The following is a 10,369-nucleotide window of genomic DNA, read 5'->3' on the forward strand; positions in this document are numbered from 1 at the left end:
GGCAGTAAATGGCCTTGTATAGGCCTAAAAAATGGGGCATGAGCTAAGCTAGTCTAAAGGGCTATGAAGTGCTTGGAGAGCTTTCGAAAAATGTAAACATTTCATCAATCAGAGTCCTAGATTAAAAGTTATGTCTCCCAGATGGTGGACTATCATTTCTTGATTCTTCTAATTTTACACCAAATTCTAACTTATTTTCTAGAACCTTATATTTTGGGGGTGGATGCAAAATTGCATATTATAAAATGTATTCCTAACCCTAAACCTAATTTGGTTTACTTAAGGAAATTTCTAGCATTGTAAAGGTAGTTTTTGGTGGAGTTTGGGAGAAGGTATTGTGAGAAGGGTTTTCTCCAAAATTTGATAACATTGTAAGCCCATAGGACATGATTTGGAGTCTATTTTTGTTGTACTGAATGTAATAGCATATCATTTCTAACAATAATATTTCCCCTTTCCTATTTTGTTCATTTTTGTTTTCAATTGTGTCCACATAAGGTGGTATCAAAGCCAAGTTTTCTTGAGCATGTAGATAGAGCACTGATTGTGAGGTAGTTTGCACAAGGACTGTGTGGTTGTGGGTTTTGATTCAAGAAGATGCCTTCATGAAGGGAGCATGGTGGAAGGTTCAGAGTTGTTACTGCTAAGGTTAGAGTTCTCTAGAGATATGTCTAGGCATTTTAGGAGAAGATCCATAGAGGGATGAATGTTGTCGTAGGCAACTAAAGTGAGGAAGAAAATAAAGAAGAAGAAAATATTGGGTAGGAAGGGGAAGGAGATAGAGAAGTCCTAAACTAGGTGGAGAAGAAGATTTTTAGGGCCATTTCCAAGCTTGGGAAAAGACCTAAAATTCACATTGGCATGTTTTTGGGAAATCTAAACCTAGATGAGTTGATTGACTAGATCAATGAGTCGAAGGAATATTTTGAGTATGAGGATATTGGGGACCCTGATAGGGTTAAGTTTGTGAAGGTTAAAATTAAAGGCGATGCCAAAATATGGTGGCAAGAGATTCAATTTGAAATAAATAGAAGAGGAAAGGAGAAAATCACAAGATGGGATTACATGGTAGACAAACTAAAAAAGTAGTTCATTCCTTTTGATTACAATCTTGATTTGTTCGAAAATATGCAAGGGTTAAAGTAAGTGGGAAATTTTTTTTAGGGATACATAGAAGAATTTTATCAAGTCCTTATTAGGGAGGGGCATGCAGAAGCAAACAAGGAGAAGGTTGCTCATTACCTTAGTGGGTTAAAACCTAACACTAAGGAGGAGTTAAGTCTGGTTAGAAGGACTAGCATTGAAGAGGAATAATAGTTTGCCTTGTGAGTTGAGGAGAAACAAAACAAAAAGTTTGATGGAAGAAAAAGGTAGCATAGCCAAGGAGGAAGGGCAGTGATAGGTCATTTGGAGGCTAAAATGAGAACCAAAAGAAAAATGACGATGTAGGTACTAGCCAAAATCAGAGGAACAAGGGTTTTAATCACTCTTATGATCAAAAATTTGGAGATCATAGAGGAAGAGGTAGAGGATGTGGACAAGATTTAGGAAGGCTTCCACAAGACCTATTTTCATTGCAATGAAGAAGGTCATCGTGCCTTTGAATACCTTCAATGCCAAGGAAGGATAGATAGGAGAGTTGATTGTCAAGCAAGGGTTGTTCCTATTGATGATGATGCATAGTCATCACATTCAAAGGATGCAAAAAGAGGAGAGGTTCTAGTTAATGAAAGGGTCTTACTGAGTAGTGAGACTGAACTTAGAAAAAGGAGGAGTTTGTTTCATACCAAGTGCAAGTGTGAGGGTAAATGTTGTGATGTGATTATTGATGGTGGAGGAACTAACAACTTGGTGTTAGAGGATATAGTCTCAAAGCTAAAGCTTAAGAGGGAGAAACACCCCAACCCTATTAGATTGCTTTGGTGCAAGATGATCATAAGATCCTAGCTAGTGAGCAATGTTTGGTAAAGTTCAAGATTGGGAGTTACCATGACAAGGCTCTTTACGACATCATTCCTATGGATGTCTACCATTTATTATTGGGAAGGTCATGGCAGTTTGATAGGCATGCTATACATGATGGTCATGCAAATACATACTCTCTAACAAATGATGGAGTTTGGCACAAATTGAATCCCTTGATAAAGGAGGACAAAAAGGTATGTAGTAGTGCTAGGGTATGTATTGTTGATGGAAGAGAATTTCTAGATGGAATGAAACATCAACATATGTGTTATGCTTTAATTCCTAGGAAAGATAAGGAAGGTAGTAGTGAAATCCCACTTGAAGTTTCAAGTCTATTGAGTGAGTTTTGAGATGTCATCTATGATAATGTTCTAGACAGGTTTCCACTAGTAAGAAAAATCTGTCATCAAATAGATTTAGTCCCTAGAGCTAGTTTTCCTAACAAGGCTACTCATAGGATGACTCCTAATGAGATTGATAGGCTAAACAAATCAGTTTAGGAGCTATTGAGAAAGGTTTGATTCAAAAGAGCCTAAGTGTATGTGCAGTACCTGTAGTATGGGTACCAAAGAAGGATGGAGTGTGGATAATGTGTATAGACTCTTGAGCTATAAATAGAATAACCATCAAGTATTAGTTTCCTTTGCCAAGAACAAATGATCTTATGGACTATTTGAGTGGAGCTTAGTACTTCACAAAGATAGATCTCAAGAGTGGTTATCACCAAAAATGGATACAAGAGGGAGATGAGTGGAAGATTGCATTCATGACCAAGGAGGGTCTATATGAGTGGTTAGTCATACCCTTTAGACTGACCAATGTGCCAAGCATCCTCATGCAACTTATGAATGAGGTACTAAAGAAATTTTTGGGAAAATTTGTTATTGTTTGTTGGGATGATAATTTTATTTTTATTAAGTCTTTGGATGAACATTTATTGTACATTTGTAGTGTCCTTGAAAGGTTGAGGGAAGAGAAATTGTTGATTAATTTGAAGAAGTGTAGCTTTGTCAAAAAGGAGTTAGTTTATTTGGATTTTGTTGTATTAGCTAAAGGTCTCAAAATGAACCTAGAGAAGTTGAAGGTCATGTTGGAATGGCCAACTCTGAGGTCTGCCACTGAGGTGAGGTCATTCCATGGTCAGTCTAGTTTTTACAAGAAATTCGTTAGGAATTTCAGTAGTATATGTGCACTCCTAAGTGAAACAATCAGGGGAGATAGAAAAGAATTCAAGTGGACTACAAGAGTTGCTAGGAGATTTGAGTTACTGAAGAAGAAGGTGATAGAGCAACCTATGTTGGCACTTCCTAATTTTAACAAAGTGTCCTAGGTGGATTTTGATGCTAGTGGCAATGCTACTAGTGCTATATTGAACCAAGAAGGTAAACCTATTGCCTATTTCAATGAAAAATTGAATGATACAAAGAAGAAGTATTATGTTTGTGATCATGAGTTCTATGCAATAGTTCAGGCCTTGAAGAAATGGAGGCATTATTTTTTTCCAAAATAATTTATTTTGTATACTAATCAACAAGCATTGGAGTACCTAAATAACCAAGGTAAATTGAATCAGAGACATTTGAAATGGATAGAGTTCATGCAAACCTATACATTTGTATTGAAACATAGAAATGAAAGGTCTAATAGGGTTGGAGGTACATTAATTAGGAGATAGTTATTTTTGATAGTAATGTAGGTTAAAGTTGTTGGGTTTGATGAACTCAAGAATTTGTACTCTGAGGATCCTAACTTTGCAAAGGCTTGGAAGGCTTGTAAACAACCTATTATTCTAGATAGGACTAGGTGGCTAGATTACATGATTTAGGATGGTATGTTGTTCAAGGGAAGCTAGTTGTGTATTCGAAGGAGTTCCATGAAGGAGAACTTGATCAAGGAGAAGCACAATGGAGGGATGGAAGGAAACTTTGGTCAAGATAAGACCATTTCTATTATTAGAGAACATTATTTTTGGCCTCAATTTTCATAGGATGTGAAGAAGTTTGTGCAGAGTTGTCAAGTATGTGAAATAGTGAAAGGATTTATTCAAAATACTGGACTTTATCAGCCATTGCCTATTCCATCAAAGCCTTGGGAGGACATAAGTATGGTTTTGTCCTTGGATTTCCAAGGACACATAGGGGTAATGACTCAATATTTTTGGTGGTTGATAGGTTCTCCAAAATGACACATCTCATTCCATACTGCAAGACTCATGATGCAGTGCATATTATAGATTTGTTTTTCAGAGAGTTGGCGAGGTTACATGGTCTCCCAAAAAGTATTTTTTTTAATAAAGATACTAAATTCGTTCGATATTTCTAGAGGACTTTGTGGAAGAAGTTGAAGACAAAATTGAAGTTAAGTTCTATACATCATCTGTAGGCTAATGGAAAAACAAAAATAGTGAATAGAAGTCTAGGCAATTTTCTAAGGTGTTTAGTAGGAGATAGACCTAAGGGATGGAATTTGATTCTACCACAAGTAGAATTTTTGTACAATAATTTTGTAAATAGAAGTATGGTAGATCACCATTCCATATTGTGTATGGGAGTAGTCTAAGGACTGTACCAGAGTTGAGGAAGATGGAGCAAGGGGAGAGGACAAGTGTTGAGGCAAAATACTTTGTTGAACATGTGAAGGACCTACATGAGGAGGTGTGAGCACATATTACCAAGATGAACCTATAGTATAAGGCTAGGGAAGATCAAAAGAGGAGACATAAGGACTTCAATGTTGGAGATCAAGTTATGGTACATTTGAGAAAGGAACGATTTCTACTGGATATGTACAATAAGCTAAAGATGAAGAAATTTGACCCCTACAAAATTTTGAAAAAACATGATTTAGGGAATGCATATGAGGTGGAGTTTCTAGATGGGATTCATATTTCTCCTATTTTCAATGTTGCAGACTTAATTGAATACCATGATGATGGTGTAGATGAGGAGTTGATGTTGGAGCCATGTCCAATTCCTACTTCTACAAAGAAAGAGAATGAAGAAATTCTAGATAATCAAATGGGCCAGAGTACTAGAAATAGGTAGTATGAAGAATACCTAGTTAAGTGTAAAGGAAAACCAATAGAAGACTCAACTTGGATATTCACGATGGAGGTTACCCATTTGGGTTTTCCTCTACCAGGTATAAAGTGATAGGGTCACTTTCAATCTACCCTTGGTATCTGATGTAGGAGCATCTAGTGGTGTAAGAGCAATGTTGTATCACCCAAAAATATGCTTAGTGTTAATTTCTATTTAAATTATTTTCATTTTTTCATACCCATATGGGTCAAATAAAGATTCCAACTCTCATAGTTCCACTATTAGTTTTCTAGGTTAGAGTTTTTGAGCACCTTGTGATGTGTGCCAATGTAAAAAATAAGTTTGTTGTAATTGAGCAATAATTATAATGAGTTAGAGGGTGTAAGTTAGAGGGATGATTATACTTGTAATCATTAAGCACTCTAGAAAAAGAATCAGGTCAAAAGGCTTTATAGTTTGAAGGTTATTGCAGTTTTAAGTGGCTTGGAGACTTCTTAAGAGCAATTCAAAGTTAGATTTGATGCACAAAATGACCTCATATAGACTCAAAAACTACAGGACAAGGTACACTTTTCAATAAGCCTACAGAACACTTGTAGAGATTTTTGAAAATGTAAACAGTTTGTAAATAGGAGTTCTAGATCAAAAGTTATGCCTCCCAGAAGTTAGACTACCATTTCCAGATTCTTGTAATTTTACACCAACTTTTGACATGTTTTCTAGAACTTTCTATTTTGGTGGTGGATGCCAAATGACATATTTGGTAGTGGATGCCAAATGGCATTTTCTAAAATGTATTCCTAACCCTAAACCTAATTTTCTTTACTTAAGGACATTTATAGCATTGGAAAGGTAGTTTTTGGTGGAGTTTGGGAGAAGGTACTATGAGAAGGGTTTTCTCCATATAATCTGATAACATTGTAAGCCCATAGGATATGTCATGGAGTATATTTTTTTTGTATTGAATGTAATAGCATATCATTTTTGATAATAATATTTCCTCTTTCCTGTTGTGTTCATTTTTTTCTTGGATTGTGTCCCCATCAATCTTCTAACTCAACCTTGTCATTAAGACAAACTTCATGGTGGTGTATAATTTATCAAACTCATGGTGAAACTTTGATTTTTGCACTAAAGTAAAAATGGGATATTTGGGTGGTCACAAAATTTAAAGAAAGGGGCTAGAGGGGTGGAAAATGCCCCAACCCATACATATACCCCCTAAGCACTTAGTTTTCATAATTTTTGGCCTCTGGGATTGTTTAGGGACCTATTAAATTGCTTGAAATATTTGGACTTTCTAAAAACCTTAGGAATTTAAACTTATTACTAAACCCTAATTAGAGTAATTAATCTAGGGTGAATGCACAAAGTTGGGTCGCTATTCCATGGAAGTCAAATCCATGGAATGAGACCTCTTAGAAATGGGTACTCAATTTTAAAAAATGGGCACCTACTTTTTGAAAAATCAGGTACCCATTTTTTCTTTTCAAAAAAAGGGTACCTATTTCTCAAAAAATTAAAAAAATTATTTTTTTAGAAATGGGTACTCATTTCTTAAAAGTAAAAAATGGGTACCCATTTTTTAAAAGTAAAAAATGGGCACCCATTTCTAAAAAATTCAATTTTTTTAGTTTTGGGGGGATTTTACATTCCACTTTTAGTTTTTCAAAATGGGTACCCATTTTTTGAATTTCAAATAACGGTAGCTCGTTTCTTACAACATGAGGGTGGAATTTTTTCCCTACCTTGGATTTTGGTTTGGGACAAGCTTGGTGAGACCAAGCCTATGCCTTGGCCTCTCAAGATTTGGCTAAGGCATTAAACTAACAAATTCATGCCTTGACAAAATTTTTAGTGGGTCTTCCCGATCAATTTTTTTTATGAAACAAAAACCATTAGAGCGCTCACTATCCTACTTTTAGAAATATAAATTTTATAGTGTTATGATTTTATTTACTATTTTTGTATTATTTTTTAATCAAAGATGGTACCTAAATGTAAAATAGTGATGTTCGCTAAAAATTTAATAACTTTTTGATTTTTTGATTTTTCTTAAATTAATTTATATGTCATCAATCTACATTCAATTCTTTTGAAGTTAAAAAAAATTTAAAAAAATGAAATTTTGATCAAATTATGGTGTCTGTACATGAGAGGTTTTAAAATTTACCTTTATAGGCAATTAAAAATTACTTTAAAAAATATATTCATTAAAAAATTCAAGAAAAATATTCTCATCAATCTTGGGTGTGCCAGGTAACTCTATTTAAAAGGATTCGTAAACATTCATTTAGTTGTGTCAAATTATGATGTCTATAAACAAGCATGGTATGGTCCTAAAATAGGCATTTTGAAAAAAATGGTTTTTAAATATCCATACCAAAATAATAATCTATCATATGGGTATTCAAATAAATTACATACTCAAAAAGAAGATCCTAGCACCACAATTTTTAATCTGAAGTTTTTTTATATTTAATCTCTAAATGGCTCAAATTTTGGGATCAATTGACAAAATATTTTAAAAATAGGGAAAACACTTTCACTTTTTGGCCAAAAGTGAGACCCAACTTCTTGCACTGACCCTCATAATTAAGTTAACTAATTAGTATTAGGTCACTAACATAGTCCAACTAAGATTATTAGGTTGCTCAGCTAATCCTAATTGTCATGCTAAAATGTGTATACGAATCATGAGTGTCAAGCAACACTATGAAATCACTATTATAAAACATTAACACTTAAAGACTATAGAATGATACACACATTCAATTTACAATACAAAAAATATATGATACAATGTGGTCTACATCTTTCATTAGACTCAACCTTGGTTTTCACAAACTATACATAGTGTCAAGTTCCAATTCTCTATTAGATTTCCTGGCTAATAATCTTCCATATTGAATTCACACATCAGTAGTTTGAGTAAATCATATGCATATATTTAAAAATCATCTGGATAATCACATAAATTAAAACATAAATCTTTCATATAATTAACTATTATTTCACTCTAGCTCATATATTTAATCATCCATAATTGCATAATCAATATAACATAACCTATTCATTATTTTGAATTAAAATACTAGAATAATCATCATTAGGCATTCATATACCTAAACATCATAAACATCACCAACAGGGAATACTAAACTACCTGAATGCATATAACCTAATCATCAAGGTACCATAATCAAAATTATCATCATCAGGTGAAAACACCTTGTATCATCGTTAGTACAAATTAATGTTTAAATAGATGAGATAATGTAGTGGTTCTCAAATCACTAAGTACTTAAAACATGAATGTATCAGCTAATCTTAATTTTCATTAGGAAATCTAAACTGTAAAACATTACTTGATATCCATTGGACAATCTCCTAGAATAGATTTAATAGAGAAATTCATAATTAATAAGAACATACGAGGACCCTTACAAATTGATTTTATCATAAGTATATTGATGCATGCAAGAATTCAAGTTAGATTATGGATAGATTTCCTTAAGTTATTAAAATCCAATTTGATGTTCAAATGATATGCTTTCTCGAGTTGCATTTAAATTTGTCAAAGAGATATAATGGATTAATCAAAATATAGTTAAATTAAAAAATGTAATTAAGCTAGCACACCACTAACATAATCCTAAACACATTAAAAGTATCTCTAATGTCACTATAGAAAGTTGGGACAATACCATTTAAACCATCTTCTAAAGTTCTCACAAAAAAAAAAGTTTCAAAAAAAAAAATTACCAAATGAGCATCTTTAGGATGCTATAAAATACATGGGAAACATTTGAATTTAAGAAAAATGATAGGGAATATTCCCTAGATACTCTGTCAATTACATATAGACTTTATTCAAAGAAAAAGAAATGCAAAAATAAATATAATATAAAAATCTATTTTATCCTACACTTATCCTTTCCTCACAAACTCACCTATAAATATTTAAAACATAACTCACTCTCCTTATCCTTGCATTCAATCATGCTGATGTCACCCTCCACTCACCTCCATCACATCCACCAAAGAAGGTAAGCATGCATGTGGGGTTGGGATGGGAGAAGTCAACTTGTCATGACTATTGCAAAATAATTGGTTTAAAACATTCCTTGCAAATACCATATGTGAGTGAAGCCACAATAGTGGGTTACACTTTTTCAGAGGAGGAAATTCCTCCAAAATTGTGAAACAACCAATTTTCTTTTTCTTAGTTTCGATAGAAAGTTTTGGTGGCACATAGTTTTCATAGAAACTACCTAGGTAGTTTTGATAGAAATTAGTTAGGTAGTTTCTATCAAAACTACCAAGTCCAGATGTGGTTTGTTAACCTCGGTCTCAGGCTTGGTAGTTTTGATTGAAACTAGCAAGCCTCGATGGAGTTAACAAACCTAGTCTTGGGCTTGCAAGTTTTGATTGAAACTGGTTAAATAATTTTTTATCAAAATTATTAAAAGAAAGGGAAGCCTCACATAGGCTAAAACTATGACCCCACATGTCATTTTTTTTATAGTGGAGCTATAGTTTTGATTGGGAGTATAGAAAGAGGCATCTAAAACTATCAAACTTTGAAAAAAGTATGGTTTTTTTTCTCCTTTTACCATTTTATATGATTTTAGCTTCATTTTATAGATTTTAGTTTCCTTTTTTATTTTTTGATTAATTTTATATATCATGCATATATCCAAATATATATATATATACTATCTTTATATTCATATATGTATATGTATATGTAATGTGTGTGTGTGTATATGCATGCATGTGTACATATGTAATTATACACATGGATATATATATATATATATATATATATATATATATATATATGTATGTATGTATGTATGTATGTATGTATGTATGTATGTCTACACACATGTTGTGGATATATACACATACATTTAAATTTTTAATGTATACATGCGAACTTGTAATATATTAAAATTTAAGTTCATATATGTGTGTGTGTTTAAATTAACATGTATTAAAGCATTTACATTAACATGTACACAATTTGTTTTTGAAATTAAAAGGGACCAAAACAAGGGGTCGACCCATACAAGCACAAAGCTAGCAATGAATGCATTACCAGTAGAACCACCAATAGACAAAAGACTAACTAAACATCAAGAACCAGTAGTCTGCAAGAACCAATAGCAAAATAGAAAAACTAAGCTAACACCAACCAGAGAGAACTAGAAAACTATGAAAGTTTATCATAACCAAAATTGGCAACATCAGCCAACAAAAGTCCTAATAATAGTTGTAAACCAGCAAAACCTTAGCCAACAGTAAAATATAAAAAGTCTTGGATCCAAGGATCCCAATAAACTTAAACAACTTAATTT

The sequence above is a fragment of the Cupressus sempervirens genome, chromosome 1 (assembly GCF_028749045.1).
Source record: "Cupressus sempervirens isolate cs-2001-9-10 chromosome 1, ASM2874904v1, whole genome shotgun sequence".
In the NCBI taxonomy this organism is placed as follows: Eukaryota; Viridiplantae; Streptophyta; class Pinopsida; order Cupressales; family Cupressaceae; genus Cupressus; species Cupressus sempervirens.